Here is a 16,819-nt window from a genome sequence, read left to right as displayed (position 1 = left end):
TTTCACTTTCTTCTAAGGCCCATACATAGCTCATGGGGCCTTTTTCTCTTGTAGTCTAAATTTAGATCAGTACAAATACTCTCCCTCTATCTTGCCTTCTAGTTTCACAAAATGATGTGTATTCAGTCACTCAATCATGTCCAACTCTTTGCGGCCCCCTGGACTGTAGCCCAACAGTCTCCTCTGCCCATGGGATTCTCCAGGCAAGAATACTGGAGTGGGTTACCATTTCCTTCTCCAGGGGACCTTCCCAACCCAGAGATCAAACCCCGGGTCTCCTGCTTGGTGTATGGATTCTACACCACTGCGCCAACCAGGAATCCCACTATAGTCACTATGCTGTGATAAATCATAATGGAAAAGAATATCTAAAAAGATTGTGTGTATATATATGTGTGTGTGTGTGTGTAGCAGAATCACTTCGCTGCACAGCAGTAACCAACACATTGTAAACCAATTATATTTCAATTAAAAATATATTTTAAAAAATCCACATTGGAAGATTAGCTAATTAGCACAAGGGATAGAAGTTTGTTAATTGGTGAAGTAAGTAGTAAGTCAATCTTAAGAGAGATCAACCCTGAATATTCACTGGAAGGACTAATGCTGAAGCTGAAGCTCCAGTATTTTGGTTATCTGACTGTGAACAGATGATTCATTGGAAAAGTCCCTGATGCTGGGAAAGATTGAAAGCAGAAAGAGAAGAGGGCATCAGAGGATGAGATGGCTAGATGGCATCACCGATGCAATGAACATGAACTTGGGCAAACTCCAGGAGACGGTGAGGGACACGGAGGCCCGGCATGCTGCAGTCCATGGGGTTGCAAAGAGCTGGATGTGACTGGGCGTTTGAACAATCACAAGTGGTTTTGAGACTGGCGATTGCTGAGACATTGGGTACATCACCCCCCAGCATGCAGATCCATGAAGGAAGCATGAGAATACGGAGGCTGCAAGACTCTGATGGGTCCACTGAAGCACTGGAGTTTCACCAGCCGTGTGTCCTTCTCCTTCTGGGAGATTCCCACCATCTGGCCAAACACAACGCTGGCTCGTCCCGTCATCTGAACACAATTCCGTCCACCTTTCATCAACTCCTAGTCAGAAGGGTTAGGGCAAAGAGTAGAAATGCCCTGAGTTACAAAATCAGGTTGTTTGACTTTCTGTGCATGTCTGCTAATAAATATTTGTACATTTTGTCGACTTGGTTTAATATTTACTTGCTTTGTAATAAACCCTTGGTATGGCCCCCTAATTACCTCCAACTAGCAGAAATATCAATATTTAAAATCTTAAAAAGTTGTCATTTGCTAAACAGAATTTTCATTTAATCCAGTTATTTTTCTTTGCAGATGTACTACTGCCTAGGTTCAATCTCTTTTCTCAATCACTCCAATTTTCTCACTTTTAAAGTATTATTTTACCAAAATGTTTTTATTGTATTATATGTACTCTGTTGGGGAATAAAAGGCAAAATACAGATTAAAGAAGCAAAAGACAAACTATTTTGTTTATATTAATCTTGTTTCTTATCCCTATCTGCCCTAGGAATTGAGATCACTGAAGGCAGGAATGGGCCTTTTTGATGTGTCTTCTCACGATACACTCAAACAACTGTGAACTTTGAAAATCCAACAAAATTTTGAAAGTGGATTTCCTAAACCTTTGTGTTCTATGATATCACTGTCTCATCTGTCCGTCCTTCATTTAACTTGCAACCTCTAACTTGCTGCATCCCAAACCCAAGTTTGTTCTCACTGTAGAGTCTTATCAGTAAATTCTGAGAAGGGACCAGGGGGTTCTGATATAAAGAGAACTATGGGGACTTCTCTGGAGGTTCAGTAGTTAAGACTTTGCCTTCCAATGCAGCAGGGGCAGGTCTAGGTTAGGGCAGAGAGTAGAAATGCTTATGCTGGTCGGGGAGCTACGATCTCACACACCTTGGGGCCAAAAAACCAAAACATAAAACAGAAGCAATATTACAATGAATAAAGACTTTTAAAACGGTCCATATCAAAAAATCTTTTTAAAAACACTATGAAGGGTTTAGTGCAGAGTGGAAACTGTTTGCAATGACTCAGCAAGTCTGTTTATTTCAGAGTTTCTTTCTAGAATCTGGTTACTTAGATGGTCAAGACATTTTACTCACTGTATTAAAGACCCGTTTCATTGTTCTGTCCTTTTACCCACGGCTGACACTGGCATGGAACCCAGATGTTCTGCTTCCCTTCATCTACTGCGTTCAGCTTCTTCTAGCAGGAAGTGGTTTCACAACGCTTTAAGCTGGACCCAGTTAGAGTACTCTCCCGTTTTGTTATTCCCAACCTCTCCAAGGACCACACCTACCATCGCCCCAGTTTTATAGGACTCTTTCTCAGAGGAAAACTACTGGGGTGAGAAGCGAAAAACATGCCTTGGAGTACTGCTATGAGAAGGTGAAAAAACACACAAAGGACAAACACCATAAACCCTTCTTAAATTACTCTTAATAGATGAAGCCCAAGCTGAGTTGGCTTAGTACTCAATTATGTGTACATTCACCTAGTGGTAGATCACATGTTTCTCCGTTTGGAGATCCTCTGGACCACAGAAAGAGATGGAATAGCAGAAGCAAAATGACCTAATGCTCAAAAACCATTCAGTTCAGTTCAGTTCAGTTGCTCAGTTATGTCCGACTCTTCGCGACCCCATGAATCGCAGCCACCAGGCCTCCCTGTCCATCACCAACTCCCAGAGTTTACCCAAACTCATGTTCATTGAGTCGGTGATACCATCTAACCATCTCATCCTCTGTCGTACCCTTTCCCTCCTGCCTTCAATCTTTCCCAACATCAGGGTCTTTTCAAATGAGTCAGCTTACCACAGTATTTATTGGAATAAACAAATACTGGTGTTATATGCATCTTGGCCACAGGATGGCACTATGCATGCAGCAACAGAGGCAAAGTCAATCAGTCCCAAAATCAGGCTAGGGAAAAAAATTAAGCAATGTATGGATGCAATGTCAAAAACGACAGAATGATCTCTGTTCGTTTCCAAGGCAAACCATTCAATATTACAGTAATCCAAGTCTATGCCCCAACTAGTAATGCTGAAGAAGCTGAAGTTGAATGGTTCTATGAAGACTTACAATACCTTCTAGAACTAACACCGAAAAAAGATATCCTTTCTATTACAGGGGACTGGAATGCAAAAGTAAGAAATCAAAAGATACCTGGAATAACAGGTAAATTTGGCCTTGGAGTACAAAACGAAGCAGGTCAAAGGCTAACAGAGTTTTACTAAGAGAACGCACTGGTCATAGCAAACACCCTCTTCCAAAAACACAAGAGAATACTCTACATATGGACATCACCAGATGGTCAATACAGAAATCAGATTGGTTACATTCTTTGCAGCCAAAGATGGAGAACCTCTATACAGTCAACAAAAACAAGACTGGGAGCTGACTGTGGCTCAGATCATGAACTCCTTATTGCCAAATTCAGCTTGAAATTGAAGAAAGTAGGGAAAACTGCATTCAGGTATGACCTAAATCAAATCCCTTTCGATTATACAATGGAAGTGAGAAATAGATTTAAGGGAATAGATACAATAGAAAGAGTGCCTGAAGAACTATGGATGGAAGTTCATGACATTGTATAAGAGGCAGTGATCAAGACCATCCCCAAGAAAAAGAAATGCAAAGAGGCAAAATGGTTGTCTGAGGAGGCCTTACAAATAGCTGAGAAAAGACACAAAAAGCAAAGGAAAAAAGGAAAGATATACTCACTTGAATACAGAGTTCCAAAGAATAGCAAGAAGAGATAAGAAAGCCTTCTTCAATGATCAATGCAAAGAAATAGAGAGAAACAATAGAATGGGGAAGACTAGAGATCTCTTCAAGAAAATCAGTGACACCAAGGGAACATGTCATGCAAAGACGGACACAATTAAGGACAGAAATGGTACAGTCCTAACAGAAGACATTAAGAAGAAGTGGCAAGAATACACAGAACTATACAAAAAAAGATCTTCATGACGCAGATAACCATGATGGTGTGATCACTCACCTAGAGCCAGACATTCTGGAATTTGAAATCAAGAGGGCCTTAGGAGGCATCACTATGAACAAAGCTAGTGGAGGTGATGGAATTCTAGTTAAGTTATTTCAAATCCTAAAAGATAATGCTGTGAAAGTGCTGCACTCAATATGCCAGCACATTTGGAAAACTCAGCAGTGGCCACAAGACTGGAAAAGGTCACTTTTCATTCCAATCCCAAAGAAAGGCAATGCTAAAGAATGTTCAAACTACTGCACAATTGCACTCATCTCACATGCTAGCAAAGTAATGCTCAAAATTCTCCAAGCCAGGCTTCAACAGTACGTGAACCGTAAACTTCCAGATATTCAAGCTGGATTTAGAAAAGGCAGAGAAACCAGAGATCAAATTGCCAACACCCTTTGAATCATAGAAAAAGCAAGAGAGTTCAAGAAAAATATCTACTTCTGCTTTACTGACTACACCAAAGCCTTTGACTGTGTGGATCACAACAAACTATGGAAAATTCTTAAAGAGATGGGAATACCAGACCACCTGGCTTGCCCCCTGAGAAATCCGTATGCAGGTCAAGAAGCAACAGTTAGAACTGGACATGGAACAGACTGGTTCCAAATCTGGAAAGGAGTATGTCAAGGCTGTATATTGTCACCCTGCTTATTTAACTTATAGTCAGGGTTCAGTTCAGTTCAGTTCAGTCGCTCAGTCATGTCCGACTCTTTGCGACCCCATGAATCGCAGCACGCCTGTCCATCACCAACTCCTGGAGTTCACTCAAACTCATGTCCATTGAGTCAGTGATGCCATCCAGCCATCTCATCCTCTGTCATCCCCTTCTCCTCCTGCCCCCAATCCCTCCCAGCATCAGAGTCTTTTCCAACAAGTCAGCTCTTCACATGAGGTGGCCAAAGTACTGGAGTTTCAGCTTTAGCATCATTCCTTCCAAAGATATTCAGGGTACATCATGCTAAATGCTGGGCTGGATGAAGCACAAGCTGGAATCAAGATTGCCAGTAACCTCAGATATGCAGATGACACCACTCATATGGCAGAAAGAGAAGAACTAAAGAGCCTCTTGATGAAAGTGAAAGAGGAGAGTGAAAGAGTTGGCTTAAAACTCAGCATTCAGAAAATGAAGGGCATGGCATCTGATCCCATTGCTTCTTGGCAAATAGATGAGGAAACTGGAAACAGTGACAGACTTTATTTTTTAGGCTTCAAAATCACTTGCAGATAGTGTCTGCAGCCACGAAATTAAAAGACACTTGCTCCTCGGAAGAAAAGCTATGACCAATCTAGACAGCGTATTCAAAAGCAGAGACATTACTTTGCCAACAAAGGTCCATCTAGTCAAAGCTATGGTTTTTCCAGTACTCATGTATGGATGTGAGAGTTAGACTATAAAGAAAGCTGAGTGCCGAAGAATTGATGCTTTTGGACTGTGGTGTTGGAGAAGACTCTTGAGAGTCCCTTGGACTGCAAGGAGATCAAACCAGTCCATCCTAAAGGAAATTAGTCCTGAATATTCATTGGAAGGACTGATGCTGAAGCTGAATCTCCAATACTTTGGCCACTTGATGGGAAGAACTGACTCATTTGAAAAGACTCTGATGCTGGGAAAGGTTGAAGGTGGAAGAAGAAGGAGACGACAGAGGATGAGATTGCTGGATGACATCACCGACTTGATGGACATGGGTTTGAGTAGGCTCCAGGAGTTGGTGATGGACAGGGAAGCCTGGCATGCTGCAGTCCATGGGGTCACAAAGAGTTGGACATGACTGAGCAACTGAACTGAACTGAATAAGTTTATTAGCAACGCAAACACACAAATGCCCCTACCTGCCTTTGCTTGCTAACTGTGCTCCTCCCAGGTAAAGTGTGATCTCCTTCAGAAGTGCCTGGGTTCTAATGAGGTGGATGAAACTGGAGCCTATTATACAGAGTGAAGTAAGCCAGAAAGAAAAACACCAATACAGTATACTAACACATATATATGGAATTTAGAAAGATGGTAATGATAACCCTGTATGCGAGACAGCAAAAGAGACACAGATGTATAGAACAGTCTTTTGGACTCCGTGGGAGAGGGAGAGGGTGGGATGATTTGGGAGAATGGCATTGAAACATGTATGATATCATATAAGAAACAAATTGCCAGTCTAGGTTCGATGCAGGATACAGGATGCTTGGGACTGGTGCACTGGGATGACCCAGAGAGATGGCTGGGGAGGGAGGTGGGAGGCGGGATTCAGGACTGGGAACACGTGTACACCCATGGCAGATCCATGTTGATGTATGGCAAAACCAATACAATATTGTAAAGTTAAAAAAAAAAAAAAGAAATGCCTGGGAAATGAGGCCCAGCTTATGGAAGTCTGACAAAACTTGTAGGCTCCTTTGGTGTCAAAATACAAAATTCCTTTTGGAAGGTCAGTCATGGGATTTTGGTTCTTTTAAAAACGCTGCACTTTGGAGGACAGATTGGCCAATGGATTTACAAATAACACATTCAGCCTGGTGGGCTGATTTTAAGAAGAGATGTTGACTTTTTCTGCAAAACAAGATTCAATTAAACCAACATTTGTCATCTTCTCACGACGTGCACAGCATTGTTTAGTGACTTAAAGTTTATTCAAAGGTGAGTGAGACCCAGACTTTGCCCTTCAAGGGCCCACACAGTAGTGGAGCTGCTGGTTACTAACACCTTATTCTGAAAACCAAGACGGTCTGTAACAAACAAGACTTCAAAGATAGAAAGCCCCAAAGCTGCTGGGCAAGATTAATTCTTCTGTGAGGTTGGGGGTGGGAACATTTAAAGAGCCTTCTGAGAGAGGAGGGCTTTTCATGAAAAGTAAGGATTGAGTAAGAAGGATCAGCTGGACCAGAGGCTCATCACACAGAGCTGTGGGTGGTTAGTGTTTGGGAAATGCCGTAACAGAGAATGCACTGGGCTTCCCTGGTGGCTCAGTGGTAAAGAATTCACCTGCCAATGCAGGAGATGCAGGTTCAATCCCTGGGTCGGGAAGATCCCCTGCAGGAGGAAATGGCAGCCCACTCCAGTATTCTTGTCTGTAGAATCCCGTGGACAGAGGAGCCTGGGGGGCTACAGTCCATGGAGTCACAAAGAGTTGAACACAACTCAGCAACTAAACAACATGCAGAGCTCAGCAGAAGGTATGAATGAAGGGATCCATATAGAGCACAGGAGAAGCCCATGGGACCAGACTCTATGTAATTGAAAGCCACAAGAAATTTCTGAGCAGGACAATCTTATGATCAGGGTTTAGAACGAGCCCTAGGTTGTTGTTGGGGCTGGGCTGCAGGTGGGAAATCCTAAAGCAAGAGAGTGGGGGAAAGTTGAAAATAACTACAACCCAAGTGAACCTTAAATAGTAACCTCATTTTTCTCTGACGTTCATTGATTTTTCCATGTATTGTGGTGCCTAGTTCCTTGGTGTAAAGTAAATTTTAAATGTCATGTCAACAATGTCTCTGAACCAACAGAGAGGCCAGATACAATTATAGCAAAAACCTTTTTCCTAAACAAAATCAGCAGACAGCACGTGACAAAAGATTTTTTCCTGACTTCTGAATTTGTTTATATACAAAGCCTTTCAAAGTTAAGCAGTCAAAAGAACACTGAGTTATTTATTAATGAATCCCTTATATTTAAAAAAAATAATGAAAATACTTGCAATTAGACTATTCCAGAAAGTCACTGACCTATGTTTGTCCCCATGACAGTTTGGGTTGGGTTTGGTCTGCCTTATGAAATTTCGCTGGAAGGACTGATGCTGAAGCTGAAGCTCCAATACTTTGGCCACCTGAAGGGAAAAACTGACTCGATGAAAAAGACCCTGATGCTGGGAAAGACCGAGGGCAGGAGGAGAAGAGGGAGACGGAGGATGAGATGGTTGGATGGCATCCCTGAATCAATGGACATGAGTTTGAACCAACTCCAGGAGACGGTGAGGGATAGGGAAGCCTGGTGGCATCCATGGGGTCAAAAAGAGTTGGGCATGACTTAGCAAGTGAACAACCACAAAAATGAAATTGCAAGCTTTCTGAGCCAAGTGCTTTTTCTTTATTCTTATATTCTTAGTATAATGCATAACACTGCTTTATAGATGACAGGTGCTCAATCATTCTTTGTTGTTATTGAATTCATCTTAAACTGAGGACTAATTAAATTATTTGAAAGGCATTACTTGTCAGATATTTCCCTAGTATTTTATTGAGAAATTTCATGCATGCAGTGAATTTGAAAGCATTTTCAGAGAATACCCAAAATCCCATCACCAAACTCCACCACTAATATTTCATTATTCTTTCTTTATCACATAGGTCTACCCACCCATTTCTCTTTCCATCCATCAGTCCATCTTATTTTTAGTCAATTTCAAATTACAATATAGCCATAAGTAAATTTCCGCCTATATATGTCAGTGTGCATGTCTTTAACTAGAGTTCAAGATTTGCTTATATTTTCCCCCTCAGATGTAAAATTACGGATAATGTATCAATTTTAAGTGTACATTTGCCAAGTTTTGACAAATGCTTATACCTCTGCAACTCAAACCCCTTTCAAGATGTAGAAATTATCATCACAACAGAAAATACTAATGTCTCTTCCTGCCAAAGCCCCACTCCCAAACCCAGAGATATTTTTTTTAATCACTTTTTTCATTTTATCACCTTTTTTAATCATTTAAAAATGTTTTAGTTTTGCCTCTTTATGACTTCATAATGGAGTCATATAGCATGTGTGTTTGGGTATAAGTCTTTTTTTCATTCAGAATAATGTTTTTTCAGATTCCCTTGTGTTGTGTGTATCAGTAATATATTTCTTTTTGTTAGCAGCAGTATTCTATTTTTAATTGTGTCAAAGTTAATTACCCATTCTCATTTTGATGGACAGCTGGGGGTTTTTCCAATTTTGTGTTATCAAGAATAAAGATACTATGAACATTCTTGTTCAGGCATTTGCAGCCATATATTTTCATTTCTCCTGGGCAAATAACTAGGACTGCGATTGCTGGGCCCAGTGTAAATGGTTAGATATTTTCAGGAGTTCCTTTTTATAAAATGTTTGGTAATTCTCCATCTACTTTATCTGCCTTGGCTTGACAATCTAAGAGAAACCTGGAGTGTGAGCATCCACACAGGTCCGCTGAATGCTATACACCTCACTCAGAACTCCAGAACTTCAGAAGAATCTTCCCACTCCATGTGATACACACCCACTATAGACCAAATACTTGTGTCCCCCACAATTCAAACTAACTCCCAATGTGATGGCATTAGGAGGTGGGGCCTTTGGGAGGTGATTAGGGTGTGAGGATGAAGCCCTCATGAATGGGGTTAGTGCCCTTGAGACCCCAGAGAACTAACTCCCTCACCCCTTCCACCCTGGGAAGACACCTCCTGGTCTGTGAACCAGGAAGTGGATTCTCACCAGACACTGAATATGTTCTTGTTCTTGGATTTCTGAGCCTCCAGAACTGTGAGAAATTAATTTGTTCTCATAATTTGTTTATTAGCTTCCCAGTCTATTATAGCAGCTCAAACAGAGTGGCAATACACACACACGCACACACACACACACACTGAACTGAAAGCTGATTAGATGAGAGAGAAATGTTTAACCCAAGAGTGGTCATCTGCAGGATGTCTAGAAGCCAAAAAGATAGACTGATTCAAAGATCTGCTCACGGCGCACTGATGGTGAGTAACTGGCCCAGTAATTCCTTTCTCTGAGAATTTGAAATGGAGACACTGGAAGGAAGCATTTAGTTAAAAGTAGACACAGAAGAAAAAAGAAACTAATCACTCTTCTGATTTCTTTGAGAACAGCTAAAGCTGGTAGTTAAAGAGACAAATAGGGATTCTTGCTTTTTTAAGGAATGAACTTTTTCATCCAGGAGCTTCCCTGGATTTCTGAGCATTCTCAGAAAGGGTTGTATAATCTACCTTATTGTTGTTCATGCAAGATTTCAATTCTTAAAAATTAGGAAAAAAATTGGTTTAGGGACCTATATCCACAAACAACCGCTTGGTTGAAATAGAAATAAAGGTAACAATCAAGAGGAATATTTTCTCTCTCTCCTTTCTGTCTTTCTGTCTGTCTGTCTCCAGATATTTCGTCATAAGTACAAATCAGGAGGTTTGAAAAAAGCAGCAGAGAAACATGCAAAGAAGGAGAAGGAGTGCAGAGAGAAACAAATTCTCCAGGTCGCCCCCACTACCCCCTGCCCCCAGCTCTGACACAGCTCTAATGGCAAAACTGAGGAACCTCTGCTACCAGGTGAGGGGCTTCCTGTGATACTGCTAGTTAGTTAGCTAGTGTTAGTCATTCAGTAGTGTCTGACTCTTTGCAACACCGTGGACTATAGCCCACAAGGCTCCTCTGTCCATGGGATTCTCCAGGCAAGAATACTGGAGCGGGTTGCCATTTCCTTCTCCAGGGGATCTCCCTGACCCAGGGATTGAGCCCGGGGCTCCTGCTTTACTGTGTGAGCCAGCAGGGAATCCCCAAGTATGCTAGTGATATTTCTTAAATTACTTTCAGAAACTCCAAGGATAGGGCTTCTGAGGTGGCTCAGTGGTAAAGAACCCTCCTGCCAATGTAGGAGACATAAGAGCCTTGGGTTCCATCCCTGGGTTGGGAAGATCCCCTGGAGAAGGAAAAGGCAACCCACTCCAGTACTCTTGCCTGGAGAATCCCATGGGCAGAAGAGCCTGGCAGGCTATAGTCCATAGGGTTGCAAAGAGCTGGACACAACTGAAGTGACTTAGCACACACACACACATACAACTCCAAGGATAAAAGGGGACGTGGAATCCATATTCCTACTACTCCCTCTGACCTTCATGACAGCGTGTGTCAGTTACAGTGGGCTTAAAAACTCACTTTTCAGACAAGCAAACCAAAGTATGTGGCCCCATCCATGTACGTGCTGCTGGGCAAAGCTGTTGCACTTGGTGACCCTTATCCCTGGGTGGTCCTCACCCTGGTCAAAACTTGTTGTAACTGCAACCAGTCTTTAAGACAGGAAAATAAATGCACATTTCACTTTGAAATAATAATACTCTAAGGCCAGAGAAATACTTATTCATGACAATAGCAATGATACTAATAACAGCATTCAGTATTTACTGGGTACTTTCTATGGGCAGATACAATGCTAATTAAAATTTCTCATACTAATCTATTTTTATCCTCTCAACAATCCTAGAAATACCTCCTATCATTTCCCCCCATTTTATGGATGAGTAAGCTGAGGGTTAGTGCAGTTAAACAATATGTAAATCTAGAGGATCTCATACCCTCTGCATCATCAGACATTTAGCCCGAGCTAAAGAAATGATGATGGGAAAAGAAAAAACTAAGTTTAGGAGGCACTGCAGGACTGCAGAAATCTGAATTCCATCTTCTCATCTTTGGATTTGTTGGGGCAGAGAGCAGCTCTTTAAAAACAATTCAAGTGCCAAAGACACAGGAAACGATTTTTTTCCTCAAATGCTCTAAACTATTTTTCATCACTACAAACAAAAGCAGGGGGCAGAAATTTCCATGCACCTGTGATCTATGATGGCTAATCCTCTTTAGCTATCACTTAGCAACCGGGTAACAAATGGAAGTTGGCGTCCCCGGACTGATCAGCATTCTTTTTTAGTCAAAAGATCAGAGTTATTGCAAAATACAGCCAACAGCCCTGAGGCTTACAGGGGTTTTAAAAGGTCAGGCAAAGTTGTTTTCAGTTTGGTTTGTTTTTCATTTTTTTTTTTCCTTCAGTGCAAAACAAGCCTTCATCACTTGTTGGGCCTATAAAGAGACCAGATTCTGGGCTGTGGGGAGGGTCTCCAGCTCACTCAGTCTTTCTTCCCCCACCCAGGTGGGCTTTGAACTCATTACTCAGCCTCTGAAGCTTCTCAAACTTTCTACATCCACAGAAATCCACTCCAGCCCATGACAGTTAAGCAGTCAAATGCTCTGAAGCCTCCAGAAAATTTGTCAAGGCAGTGGAGAAAGCAGCAACAATTTGCTGTAAGTGAAGAAAACATAGTCTCAGAGCTAAAAAGGAGCTTGGAAGATAGCTAAAAGCAGCCTCTCTTTCAGAGGCACCTCCTGACCAATGAAAGGAAAGTGGGGTGTGGGTGGGCACCATTGTTCTTTGTTATCCACTCCCATTCACAGCTTCTATATCAGGAAGTTCTTCCCTAGGTCTCACTGGAATCCCTCATGCTGCTATTTTAAGCCAATCTCTTCCTTTATTATTCGTAAGAGAGAAATCTATTTTTCTTAAGATTTTCCTTAGTCTCTTATTAAGTTGACAGGCATCATGAATTCACATGGATCTTTCTCTTCTCCAGGTTCAAATTTTCAATCACTCATTGGAAAGACATTTACTAGGCCTGGCTCTAGGCTAAGTCCTGGACATACAAAGATTCTTAAGACATGGTCCTTGCTGGCAAGGAGCTTGTGGTCTCCTGTGGTGACACAGATATTTAATGAAATAATGGCAGCAGATGAGCTGTGTGAGTTTCAGGAGTGCTCTTTTCTTTCTTTTTTTTTTTTTTAAATTTTTAAATCCTTTTGGCCTTGCCATGTGGCATGTGGGACTCCAGTTTCCAGACCAGGGACTGAACCTGCACCCCCTGGAAGTGGAAATGCGGGGTTTTAACTGGTAGACCACCAGGGAAGTCCCAGGAGGGCTCTCTTTTGAAATTTTGCATTGTGTTGGAGCTACCAATCAAGACTACTTTAATTTTTCCATTTCGAAGTTTCAACTCTGTCTTAACACTAAAACCCAATCATTTCTTAATTTCCTCTGGGAGAGAGAGGCGCAGAGCCAGGAAGAGTTGGGGCCGAAAGAGCAGGTGGGCACGCCCTCAACTGATGCACAGAACTGACTCCTTGGAAAGGACGCTGATGCTGGGAAAGATTGAAGGCAGGAGAAGAAGGGGACGACAGAGGATAAGATGGCTGGATGGCATCACCGATTCAGTGGACGTGAGTTTGAGCAAGCTCTGGGAGTTGGTGATGGACAGGGAGGCCTGGCGTGCTGCCGTCCACGGGCCGCAGAGGATCGACTGGGCGACTGAACTGATTGACGCCCTCTAGTTGCGAAATGAGATGAAAGGAACATCAAATCGTGTCCTGTCCCCAGGTACTACACGGAGCGGCAGTAAATCCGTATCTTTCCTGGACTTGTTCATAATTATGAGATGGGCCCACAGCTTTACTAAGAGAACGGAAGCGGGAGTGAGCACAACAAACGCCTGTGCCCTCTGGATTCTAGAAGTCCGAGGGCAGTGCAAGGGGCCAGTCCACGGAAGAATGGTGCTGCGTTTTTATTGCTTTCTTTTCTGGCTGTTGCTGGCTAATGATGAGCGATAAATGCAACTAATGATGGACTGCAGAGCGACAGGCACCTGCCGACTGTGTCGGTCATCCTGCAGAAGGAACATCACAGCCCCTGTTTAACACTGGGCAAAGCGAGGCTCAAAGATCGCGAAACAGAGGAGGACCCTAGGGGCCTTCCCTGCCGTGTTCTCTGCCTGCCTTCTGCTTGTGGAATAACTTCACCCAAAGAATAAGTTTAACCAGAGAAATGAGAAAATGCAGAAGCAGATAAAAGCAGTCAAACAGGACAAAACAAGACTGGTTTAGTGAGTAGGCAAAGTCAAGGACCTTCAGTTCCTTCTCAAGACCTATAGATAATATTCTAAACCATACCTTGTGAGCTGTCTTACAGATACTGAAATGCCCACTGGATGGAAGAGGTAACTACACAATGACTGTAGCCAAGACACGAAGACTGTAGCCACGACATAAGCTGCCACAATTCTGAGAACTGGCCTCTAGAAAATGAGAACAAACCAACCCCAGAACTGAAGATTAACTGTGCTTAAAACAGTCAAGATGACGTTAGTCAGGCTGCCGACGACCAGTTTCAAGATGAGCATCTGAGCTGTTTCAAGATGAGCAACTGTGCTGTTTCTGGATGTAGCCCCCTCCCTCTGTCTATAAAAGTTCTTGCCCACTGCTTATCGGGGTCGGGGGAGTTGACTTTTGGACAGGAGCCCACCCTCTCTCTCCTCCCCCTCGCCAGCATCCAAAATAAAGCAAACTTTGATTTCCACCAACCTGGCCTCTTTATTGGCTTTTGAGCAGCCGGATCCCACCTTTGGTTACAAAAGGATTTACCTCAACCTTAGACCCAGGATTTAAACTCAGGAAGTTGGCTTACAAAGTCCACCATCATTCCAGTCTCCTAAGCTTCCTTCTTAGGCTTTCTGCTGCTCTCCTTGAAGCCTCGCCCCAGCACGTTCACAGGTGAGTTTTCACTCAGGAAGGTAACCTTGCCATGTGCTCCATTTCTGGTCCATTTCACTCCATCCCCACTTCTGAGGAATATCCTTGGGTCTGTCAGCTCCAGGAAACTCCTCCACTTCAGACACCTCAATCTCAAGTCCCGCTTTCTCAGGCGGGTCTCCATTCCCACTGCACCTACTCTTCAATCTTCTGGAGACTTCTGGAAACCCTCTCCCCTCCTCATGGGTTCTAGACATTCCCTAAATGGTTCTGACCATACCCTGGTTCCCACACAGCCTGGGCATTCAGGAATTCAGGAAACCAGGAGGGTCCACGCTGGGGACATGGAGATGCTGAGAGGACAGGTGAGCCTGGGGAGACCTGGGGTCAGGAGATGAGGGCAGAGAGGGCAGTCCCCTCAACAGCCCAAGCAAACATCAAGGCCTCTGGGGGACTTCCCTGGTGGTCTAGTGGTTGACTCCACGCTTCCAACGCAGGGGACACAGGTTCGATCCCCGGTTGGGGAACTAGGATCCCACATGCCACGCAGCACAGCCAAAATAATAATAATTTTTAAAAAGTCAGAGATCTTGGAATCCAGTAGAAGGGTCCAGCACCTTGACTGGAAGACCATATGGAATTAGCTCCATCTCAAGGGAGAGCAGTCCAGGGCCTCCAGGGGCTGGCTTGACTGGACCAAGTGGAGATCCACATGCCGAGAGAGGGCTATCCCACCAGGAATATGGGTGTTTCTCCTGTCGCCCAGGGACAGGGCACCCAGCGAACAGAGGAGGGAGGCGGATGCAAAGCAGTTTAAGTTAACCCAGAAATCAGTGTTTTAAACTCTAAGAGACAGAATTTCCTTAATTTGGCAAGTTTAAGTAGCACCCCACACCCCCCACCCTTAGCAGAGATGGGGGCTGCAAACATGGTGTAGAGAACATGAGTGGAGGCTAGCTGTATGCACACTGGAGTAGCGTGCGTCTCAGGCAGGCTCCATGCTCTCCTCAGCCAGCTCAGGAAAGGGGAGCTGCCCTGTATGTTATGGGGTAAGATTTAGTCTAGGAAGTGGACCTGGCCCCACTCGGAGGAGCTTGGGAAGCAAAAATCTGGACAGAGAAGTGAGATAATCAGAGAAAACTCCCTGTCCAGACCCCCTGAAGTGGTGGCTGGGTGGGCTGCTCAGAGCTGGCCAAGTGCTGGCTAGTCACTAGGAGAACAGTAATTGCTTGTATGGGGTGGAGGGGGGCGGGGGGTGTACTAGAGACCCGCAGCCACAGGGCTGGTGCTAGATTGTTGTTCAGATGGGCCAATGACCAGGAAAAAGAGCCGGACACCAGAGGGATGCAGCGAGGATAGGCTGAAGCCACTGGATGCCCCCTTTCAGCTGCCACGTTACCAGCCTGCAAAGAGCTTTCAAGCCTACAGGTCACTACTTCCCATCTGCCTCTGAGATCTCATGCAGGTGTCTCTGATAGCCAACTCTCACTCAGACACAGAGGGAAGGGGACCCTGCAACACAACAGAACCAAGATCTCACTTTTTTCATTTTGGCTGTGCTGCGTGGCATGTGGGATCCTAGCTCCCCAACCAGGGATCGAACCTGTGTCCCCTGCGTTGGAAGCGTGGAGTCGACCACTAGACCACTAAGGAAATCCCCGAAAGGCCTTGACGTTTGCTTGGGCTGCTGAGGGGACTGCCCTCTCTGCCCTCATCTCCTGACCCCAGGTCTCCCCAGGCTCACCTGTCCTCTCAGCATCTCCATGTCCCCAGCGTGAACCCTCCTGGTTTCCTGAATTCCTGGATCATTGACCCTTCTGTTCCTTAAAAGTGGCTACAGAACAATCCAGGGACTTCCCTGGTGGTCCAGTGGTTAAAAATCTGTCTGCCAATGCAGGGGGCATGGGGCTTGATCCCTGGTCTGGGAAGATCCCACATGCTATGGGGCAACTAAACCCATGCATCACAACTGCTGAGCCCATGAGCCTAGAGCCTGTGCTTCACGGCGAAAGAAGCCGCCACAATGAGAAGCCCTCGGCCACAGCTAGAGAGGAGCACCTACTCGCCACAAATAGAGGAAGCCCACGCCGCAATGAAAACCCAGCACAGCCAAAAATTAAAAACAAAAGCCAACACAGCACGTAGTGTCTACATTTCCATCCTGCTGAGAACAGCTCGAAGCTTATTAGACACATGGACACAGGGCTAAATTTAGAGAAAGCCAGGACAAAAGCTGACTCTGAGAGCAGATCTAAAATTCTTGTTACAGATGAAGTATCTGTCTCATGGTAGTTGGCATGGGACAGATTCTCTGATGAGAAACCGGCATGACCCACACATGTTCCATCCCTGATACTTGCACTTCCGCCCAAACGCCCACTCTCCCTCAGCAGAGAGCTCTTGACCAGGTCCTGCCATCTCCAGCGACTCCACAAACAACAGCAGGATACATGAAACAAGA

The 16,819-nt window shown here is 44.1% G+C and overlaps 1 long non-coding RNA gene across 2 annotated transcripts; it reads right to left on the bottom strand.

The window, feature by feature from the left end:
* Positions 1 to 474: 474 nt before the first annotated feature.
* Positions 475 to 2,272, bottom strand: LOC132658497 (uncharacterized). 2 transcript variants are annotated; one of them, XR_009598199.1, is made up of 2 exons: positions 2,150 to 2,272; positions 475 to 1,097 (listed from the first exon to the last, which is right to left on the bottom strand). It is a non-coding gene; the product is annotated as an uncharacterized LOC132658497 (long non-coding RNA). The 2 variants fall into 2 exon arrangements; XR_009598200.1 differs by having other exon boundaries at positions 475 to 1,094.
* Between the last annotated feature and the right edge of the window lie 14,547 nt (positions 2,273 to 16,819).

This window comes from Ovis aries, chromosome 23, assembly GCF_016772045.2.
Source record: "Ovis aries strain OAR_USU_Benz2616 breed Rambouillet chromosome 23, ARS-UI_Ramb_v3.0, whole genome shotgun sequence".
NCBI classification, from domain to species: Eukaryota; Metazoa; Chordata; class Mammalia; order Artiodactyla; family Bovidae; genus Ovis; species Ovis aries.
This window is presented reverse-complemented; position numbering and strand designations above follow the sequence as displayed.